At 38.6% G+C, this 9,786-nt stretch overlaps 1 pseudogene; it reads left to right on the top strand.

The window, feature by feature from the left end:
- The first annotated feature begins 10 nt into the window (after positions 1 to 10).
- Positions 11 to 9,786, top strand: part of LOC103251147 — a 12,433-nt pseudogene continuing 2,657 nt past the window's right edge.

The following is a 9,786-nucleotide window of genomic DNA, read 5'->3' as shown; positions in this document are numbered from 1 at the left end:
TGTTTTGTCGTGCCAGGTCATAGAACCATCATATAAATGCCATTCTGTTGAAACTCCAAGACATGGCCTCATACATGAACTATTTATAGCCTTCCAAGTTAAAAAAAAAAACAACAAAACTAGCATTTCTTTAATGTTATGAGTTTAGTCTTGAACCATTATATATTACAAAATTAATTATCATGATTATATGAGATATCTTATAAATAAAAGGTCTAAATGTTAAGCACTAAAGTGTACATTTTATCTTACCCTGGTTATGGTTTTAAAATTTAACACACTAGGCTGGGCACGGTGACTGAAGTACGTAATCCCAGCACTTTGGGAGGCCGAGGTGAGGGAATTGCCTGAGCCCATGGGTTCGAGAACAACCTGGGCAATTTGACAAGACCTCATCTCTACAATAAATCAAAATAAATTTAGCTGCGTGTGGTAGTGCATGCCTGTAGTTCCGGCTATTTGGAAGGCTGAGGCGGATGGATCACCAGAGCCCAGCTGGTCAAGGCGGGGGTGGCCGTGAGCGTGCTATTGCCCTCTAGTCTGGGCGATGGGGTGAGACTCCAAGTCAAAAAAATAAAAAATCAACACATTAATTACCTGTGTATATGATTTATTACTGCTTATTTAGAAATCAATATTATTTTATTAATGTAGCCTTAACTATGCAACTAATATTTCTTGTATAACTTTTTTTTTTTTTTTTTTTGAGTTGGAGTCTCACTCTGTCGCCCAGACTGGAGTGCAGTGGCCGCTCCTGGCCACCGCAGCCTCGACCTGCTGTGCCCCGGCGATCCTTCCTCCTCAGCCTTCCAAGTAGCCGGAATTACAGGCATGCGCTACCACTTCCGGCTGATTTCTTGATTTATTGTAGAGATGCGGTCTCGCTGCCCAGGCGGGTCTCAAACCCGCGGGCTCAGGCAACCCACTCACCTCAGCCTTCCAAAGGCGCGGGATTACAGGCTGAGCCACCGAGTTCGGCTGTATACCTTCTTATAGGATTTTAAATTGCACTTTTGAGAACTTAATAAAAAGGATTAACCAAACAATTTATTTCTGTTCATTTTAAAGCCTTGTAGTTACAAGCATTAACCCCAAGATGGAGTGAAATCATAATATATAAATTATTCAAATCGTGCCCCTTCCTTTCTTACTGGAATTAGATAGCTGGATTAAACGCATGCCTGCATGCTTCCTGAGTTCAGCATTTATAGCTTTAAAACTTGTTTGGAACTTTTTAGAATCTTGTTGTGAACCTATCATTTTTTTCCTCTCCAGTTAATCCTTTTGCTCCAGGGTGGAAAGGTGCTTGCAATGAATCTATTGACTGTGAAGATATCACTAACTATAATATCCTTCAGGTGAGAATTAATTGTAAGAAGGAAGTATTTGAATAGTCAGTAAAGCTGTTGAGAGATTTTTGTAACTACTTCTTTTTATTAATTTAAAAGTTTCTTTACAAATTCATTCTTCATGTTGTGAATATTTATCAATAAAAAATTTCTAAGGCGTAAATTTAAATTACTATTTTTTAAACTTAAATATGAAGTATTACTGATTTTTTATTTTAGTTTTTTAAACTGAAATTCTGAGATTCTTGGCTATTTCAGGATGTGTTATTTTAGAGTAGTATGTCTGGAGTATTAAGACACTTTCCCCAGGTTAATGTTATATATTTAATTCATATCAAAAGGATAAATCCCTGGTCTTCACCAAATGGTGATTAAACAGCAAGCTTGTAGAACAACCTCATCATCTTGTCATCCTAAGTTAAGCCAGTGGAGCCTCCAAAATTATATCTATAACTAGTCATAATAGTTGCTCTCTCCCCTGTTATCCTCAGAAGCTAAGGACGTTGTCTTAAAAATCCCTTCACTCTTCTTACATGGTTTCTGAGCCCATACACTCACTGTGGTACATGGCTTATGAGAAGTATTCAGTTCTATATGTGCTCAAAAAAGTGAAACAAAATTTACATGATTAGCCAGGCTCAGCCTGTAATCCCACACTTTAGGAGTGAGTGGATTGCCTGAGCCCGCGGTTTGGGAGTGAGTGGATTGCCTGAGCCCGCGGGATGGAAACCCGCCCAGGCCACTTGGTGAGACCTCATCTCTACAATAAATCAAAAATTTGCCGGGCGTGGTAGCATGTGCCTGTAGTTCCAGCTATTTGGAAGGCTGAGGTGGGAGGATCGCCAGAGCCCAGCAGGTCGAGGCTGCGGTGGCCGGGAGCGGCCACTGCACTCCAGTCTGGACGACAGAGTGAGACTCCAACTCAAAAAAAAAAAAAAAAAAATCGACATGATTAGTTTATAATGCTGATTAGAGAAAAGTCTTGGTTTCCATTTTCTTCACTCTATTATCTTGGTGATTATATGGAATCAATGATAAATAAAGAACTCTCAGTTATCTACATACAGAATAGGCATGTTGAAAATAATTTAAAACAAAGTTTTTAAATCTTAATTTTTTTCTTAGCCATTGTATGTGTGAATTGATGGTAGTTGATAAGGTCAAGGCTAGACTAATTTTAGTATTGACACACAACTTTTCAGGAATTCATCTATGCTATGAAGCATGGCATGCTTATACTGCACATTATTGCCTCTGATACTAGAGGAGAAATTTGGTTCATGGTTTAATAATTGTACTCTCTCTGGCATTTTTAAATCTTAGGCAAGAAATCGAATAGAAGAATTTTTTCGGCGCCAAGCATATATGTTTTCCCATAACTTTAATAAAACTCTACCAGCTATGCATTTTGTAGACCACAGTTTTCAGATAGCACGTCTGGATACCTGTCGACCGGGCTTTGGAAAAAATATAGTTCTTCACAGCAACTGTGCTAGCTGTTGTGGTAATTATAAAATATGTTATATAAATACCTAAATATTTAGATTATATAGTCAGAAGAATAGATGAGTAATTCGCTTAGGATAATTGAATTGAATCTTTACATGGAATCTCTTACCAAAAAGTTTATTTGTCTAAAGGGAAGTAAAAATTCAAAGCCCAAATTTCTAAAGATGTTATCTTAATGTATATGAATTCTTCCTAAAGTATATGCTTCTATTACACAACATTTCTATAGTGTTCTGAGTTAGGCTGTTGTACAATGAAGGAAAACAGAATAGTTCTACCTAGAAAACAGAACTAGGAAATAAGAATTAGAAAACTAGAAATGGGGCACTGCAGAAGATGCTGTAAAATGCTGATAGTGAAGGAAAAAATAGGATTCTAACCTCCCCTCTCTATAAGGTTCGAAAGTTTGAAACTCATACTCTTCCACAACTTAATTAGCAGAACATTACTCTGTATAATATGGGTACAGAAATGATGTGATATTGAAGGCAGATTTATATTATTGGTATAAAATACTTCTAAGTTATAATAATCTTCATGTGTTTTCCTCCACAGTAGTTTGTAGTCCTGGGACTTTTAGCCCTGATGCTGATGTGATTTGTCAGACCTGCATTTCCATTCATATCTACGGAGCTAAATTTTGCCCATAAACTTCAAACAAAAATCAGCGATATGAAGAACAGAGGTGGAGGTGGGGGACATAGGATGATTTGTTCACATCCCAGAGCATCATCTATAGTTTAAGATCAGTAAGAGTAAGACCAAAACACTAGAAATCATACGTTTTTGAAACTTTTTTAAAAATGGCTGACATGGTCTTTCTAATATCTCCAGTGTACAAAGGAAAGTTGAATATTAATGAATTATTTTAATGAAATATATTTTGTTGCTTACAAACTGAATATGTAGCTCTGCACTCAAGACTATATTAAAGAAGAGTAGCAAAATATAATAAAAAATTTATACTTTTCATATATACGCTTCTTTGAAATCACTCTTCTATGATATAAAGACATGTATATTACCTTTGTATTAGAACCAGAAAAGTTATTTATTTTGATCCCTTTGCTTTTCGTTAATTTTAAAATAATGGATATACTTTATTTTTTGTTAGTATTTCTTTAGATTTACAGAATAATTGAGCAGATAATACATAGAGTTCCATATAATCAGCTCATCCCATACCCTTGTTCCTCTTCACAGTTTGCTCTATTATTAAAATCTTGCATTAGTGTGTAGTACATTTGTTACAAAAATTAATGAGCTAATATTGATATATTATTAACTATAGTCCAAATTTACATTAAGAATAATTCTTTATGTTGTAGTATTCTATGGGTTTTGACAAATGCATAATGGCATGTGTCCACCCTTACGTACGGAATATTTTTACCACCATAAAAATCCCCTGGGCATCACTTAATTTATTCCTCACCCTTGAGCCCCTTGCAATCACTGACCTTTTACTATCTCTACAGTTTTACCTTTTCCAAAATAGCATAGAGTTCGTTGGAATTATACAGTGTGTAGACTTTTCAGATTGGCTTTTTTTCACCTAGCAATATGCATTTACATTTCCTCCAATTATTTTCACTACTTGGTGACTCATGTTTTATTGCTGAATAATATCCATTGTACGGATATATCATAGTGTGTTTATCTAGTCACCCATTGAAGGAAATCTTGGTTGTTTCCAGTTTTGGTGATTATGAATAAAACTGCTATAAACATTTGTGTGCAGGTTTTATATGTAAGCATGAGTTTTCAACTCAATTGGGTAAATAACCTAGAAGTTATGTATAATCACTGCTGGCCCAAAGTAGTTTACCATTTTGCATTCTCACCAGCAATGAATAAGTATTCCTGTTGTTTTTTATCCTCCCCAGCATTTGATATTGTCAGTTTTTTGGATTTTGGTCATTCTGATAGGTGTACAGTAGTATTTTATTGTAGTTTTAATTTGAAATTCCCTAATGACATGTGATGTTGAGCATCTTTTTATATAGTTACTTGCCATCTTGGTATCTTCTTTGGTAAGGTGTCTGTTTAGATCTTTTGCCCACTTTTAAATTTGGGTGTTTATTCTCTCATTGTTGAGTTCTAACAGTTGTTTGTATATTTTGGTTACAAATTTTTTTATTAGATACATATTTGCAAAGATTTTCTCACATTCTTTGGCTTTTCTTTTCATTCCTTCAACATTATCTTTCACAGAGCAAAATTTTCACAGCACAAAAATGTTTAAAAGTTTTTAATTTTTATAAAGTTCAGCTTAATAATTTTTTCTCTCATGGATCATGCTCTTGGTTCCTTATCTGAAAACTCTTCATCGAGCCTAAGGTCACCTAGGTTTTCTCCTGTTATATTCTAGAAGTTATATGGTTTTGTGTTTTATATTTGGGTCTTGGATACATTTGGAGTTAATTTTTGTGAAAGGTATGAGTTGTATATCTAGGTTCTTTTTTTGTATATGGATATCCAGTTGTTCCAGCACCATTTGTTGAACAAGACTCTCCTTCCACCATTAATTGCCTTGGCTCCTTTGTCAAAGATCAGTTGACTACATTTGTGTGGATCTATGTCTTGGCTCTCCATTCTGTGCCATTATCAATTTGTCTGTTATTTAGTTTATACTATACTGTCTTGGTTACTGTATATTAAGTCTTAAATTGGAGTAGAATTAGTCCTCTGACTTTGTTCTTCTTCTTCAATATTGTGTTATTCTGAGTGTTTGCCTCTCCATATAAACCTTAGAATCAGTTTGCTGAGAACCACAAAATAACTTTCTAGGAGTTTGGGATTGCATTGAATCTATATGTCAAGGTAGGGAGAATTGACATGTTATCAATATTGAGCCTCCCCAACTGTAAACATGGGATATCTCCTTTATTTAGATGTATTTCGTTTCTTTCATTGGGGTTTTATGGATTTGCTCATATAGATTGTGTGTTTGTGTGTGTATAGTTAGATTTATGTCTAAATATTTAAATTTTTGATGCTCATATAAATAGTATTTCGTTTTTAATTTCAAATTCCAAGTGTTCATTGCCGATATATTGAAAGACAGTTGACTTTTGTATGTTACCCTTATATCCTTTGTCCTTCCTATAATTGATTAGTTCCAGGAATGGTTTTGTTTTGTTTTGATTAATTGGAGTCTCACTCTGTCACCCAGGCTGGAGTGCAGTGGCATGCTCCTAGCCACCGCAACCTCACCTGCTGGGCTCAGGCAATCCTTCCACCTCAGCCTACAAGTAGCCAGAACTACAGGCGCGAACTACTATGCCCAGCTAATTTTTTGATTTATTATAGAGACGAGGTCTCACCATGTTGCCCAGGCTGGTCTCAAACCTGTGGACTCAGACAATCCTTTCGCCTCGGCCTCCCAAAGTGCTGGGATTATGGGCTTCAGCCACTGCGCCCAGCCAGGAATTGTGTTTTTTAAAAATTTTGTACGTAAACAATCATGTCATCTGTGACAAAAGACAGTTTTATTTCTTTCCTCCCAGTCTGTATACATTTTTTTTTCCTTTGTCTTACTGCATTCACTAGGACTTCCGCTGCTATGTTGAGTAAGAGTGGTGAGAGGGGACTTCTTGCCTCGTAACCAATCTTAGAGGGAAAACATCTAGTTTCTTTCTTTTTTGTGTGTGTGTGTGTGAGTTGGAGTCTCTGTCACCCAGACTAGAGTGCAGTGGCCACTCCAGGCCACTGCAGCCTCGACCTGCTGGGCTCTGGCGATCCTTCTGCCTCAGCCTTCCAAGTAGCTGGAATTATAGGCACGCGCTACCATGCCTGGCTGATTTTTTAAAAAATTTTATCGTAGAGATGAGGTCTCAGCAAGTTGCCCAGGTGGGTCTCAAACCCGGGGGCTCAGGCAATCCACTCACCTCAGCCTCCCAAAGCTCGGGATTACAGGCTGAGCCACCGAGCCCGGCTAGAAATTTCTTAAGGAAAACCTCTGTTCCTTTAAGAACTAAATGCTTCCATCATGAAGGTAGAACTACCACCAGAACCATCGAAAGAGACAGATGCACGGGAAGTTTAAAAGGAAAATCTCCTTGTATCCCCACATAATAACTGGCATGTATGTATAGCACTGTGTGCCAGGAACTGTTCTGAGTATTTTTGATGTATTCAGTAGTCATTCATCATAGAAGATGGTTACTCTTATTATTCACATTTTATAAAAGTCAAAACAGAGACACATAATTGATAAGTAATTTGCCCAAAGTCACTGAACTAATAAATGGTAGAGTTAACATTGGATGTCCCCAGATTCCATACTCTTAATTACTAACTATTCTGTCTCTTATAGCAAGTTTTATCTTAACAGGTAATTATTCCAAACATTTTACATGGGCTCTTCAACCAAAGCAGTTTAATGGGAGAAAGTGCCTGTTAGGTTAATAAGATATACCAAAATACAAATTTTAATCATCCCACTGAGGCAAAACTAACAGTGTAATTCAAAGGGTAAACCAGTGATGGTACTGTATACCGCAAGATTGCCACCTGCTCCTTTCTAATGTTATTGCTTTGACTTTTCTTTCTCTCTTCTTAAAAAATCCCATAGAAGGCCAGGCTCGGTGGCTCAGCCTGTAGTCCCATGCTTTGGGAGGCCGAGGTGAGTGAATTGCCTGAACTGCGGGTTCGAGACCTGCCTGGGCAACTTGGCGAGACCTTCATCTCTACAATAAATCAAAAATTAGCCAGGTGTGATAGCGTGCGCCTATAGTCTAGCTACTTGGAAGGCTGAGGCGGAAGGATCGCCGGAGCCCAGCAGGTCGAGGCTGCGACAGCCAGGAGTTGCCACTGCACTCCAGTCTGGGCGACTGAGTGAGACTGCAACAAAAAAAAAAAAAAAAAAAATCCCAGAGAAGCCAGGCATAGTGGCTCACACCTGTAATCCCAACACTTTGGCAGGCAGAGGCAAGAGGATTGCCTGAGCCCAGGGGTTCGAGACTAGCTCGGGCAACTTGGTGATACCTTGTCTTTACAATAAATCAAAAAATTAGCCGGGCGTGGTTGTACACACCTGTGGTTCCAGCTACGTGGAAGGCTGAGGCGGAGGGATCGCCAGAGCCCAGCAGGTCGAGGCTGTGGTAGCCTTGAGTGTGCCACTGCACTCCAGCCTGGGCAACAGAGTGAAACTCCAACTAAAAAAAAAATATATCCCACAGAATGTAGGCGCTGCTACTGAGTTTGTGAATTTCTTTCTTTCCTAAGCCAGGAATCTATTTTCTGCTTATGTGTTTTGTTTTTACTTTTATTCTTTAGATTGCTGCCATATTTGCATCTTCACTGTGTTCACCCTTGGCAAGCTTTCCTTCCCTATCCCACAGCCTATGCATCTGATAAATGTCTGGTAGGGTGCTTCTTGCCTTCTTCCTCCTGTTTCATAAGCTTCTTCAGTCCCTCAAAAGGAAAAGCATGGATAAACTGACAGATCGGTATGATTACCTTTAGTCCTATGAGTAGAAATAAAGCTTGATAGTCAAAACTAAAACCTGATCTCAAGGCAAAAATTTTTTTTTTTTTCTTTTTTTTAGTTGGGGTCTCACTCGGTCGCCCAGACTGGAGTGCAGTGGCCGCTCCCGGCCACCGCAGCCTCAACCTGCTGGGCTCCGGCGATCCTTCTGCCTCAGCCTTCCGAGTAGCCAGAATTACAGGCACGCGCTACCACGCCCAGCTAATTTTTTTGATTTATTCTAGAGATGAGGTCTCGCCTGCCCAGGCGGGTCTCAAACCCGCGGGCTCAGGCAATCCACTTACCTCAGCCTCCCAAAGGCGTGGGATTACATGCTGAGCCACCGAGCCGGGCTGGCAAAAATATTTTTAAAGTTAGTTGTAATAATGGGAGGGGAAACATATCACTGCCAGGTTTGTGTGGATGTCAGTGACCTGGAGTGGAAGTTGTTTTCTGGGTTTCACTGTAACAATCTACTTATTTCATCAGTAATGCATTCCTAAGATTTGATGGCTGGGAGCAGTGGCTCACACCTGTAATTCTAGCATTTTGGGAGGCTGAGGCAGGAGGATTATTTGAGACTTGACATTTCAGACCAGCCTAGGCAACATAGTGAGAACTATCTCTACAACTCAAATAAATTAGGAAGGCATGGTGGTGCATACCTGTAGTCCCAGCTACTCAGGAGACTGAGACAGAAGAATTGCTTGAGCCCAGGAGGTCAAAACTGCAGTGAGCCATGATCATGCAACTGTGCTCTACACTGGGCAACAGTGTGAATCAGTGACTCAGAAAAGGGGGGGCCTTTGGAAGGCTGAGGCGGAAGGATCGCCTGAGCCCAGCAGGTCGAGGCTGCAGTGGCCTTGAGCGTGCCATTGTATTGTAGCCTGGGCAACAGAGTGAGTCTCTGACTCAAAAAACTAAAGTGGGGGGGGGGCAAGCTTTCTTTTCCTCTGGTTACTTTTAAATTTGTATCTTTGTTACTGTTCTGCAATTTTACTATGATTTGTCTAGATTTCTTTTCATTTGTGGATTCTTTTTATGTATTCCGCTTGGGATTCATGGAATTTCCTAAATCTGTGGCTTGCTATCTTTAAGTAGGTCTGCAAAATTCTCAACCATTATCTCTTCAAATGTTGCCTCTGCCTTAATTTCACTCTCTTAGAACTCTGATTGAACATATTTTAGACCTTGTCATGTTATTTTCCATGTCTCTTGACTTCATTCCATAACTACTATTTTTTTGTTTCTTCGTAGCACATTTGGGGTTATTTTTTCTGATTTTTCTTCTAGATCATTAACTTCTCAGCTGTGTAATTTCTAAAAGTATTATTTAGTTCTTTTCCATATCTTATAAGCCATTTTTATAATTTTCCACTTGCTATTGATATTTTCAAGTTCATTTTTAAATCTTTTTTTTTTTTTTTTTGAGTTGGAGTCTCACTCTCTCACCCAGGC

Source organism: Carlito syrichta, unplaced genomic scaffold (assembly GCF_000164805.1).
Source record: "Carlito syrichta isolate Samal-C Ts95f unplaced genomic scaffold, Tarsius_syrichta-2.0.1 Scaffold136438, whole genome shotgun sequence".
Taxonomy (NCBI): domain Eukaryota; kingdom Metazoa; phylum Chordata; class Mammalia; order Primates; family Tarsiidae; genus Carlito; species Carlito syrichta.
This window is presented reverse-complemented; position numbering and strand designations above follow the sequence as displayed.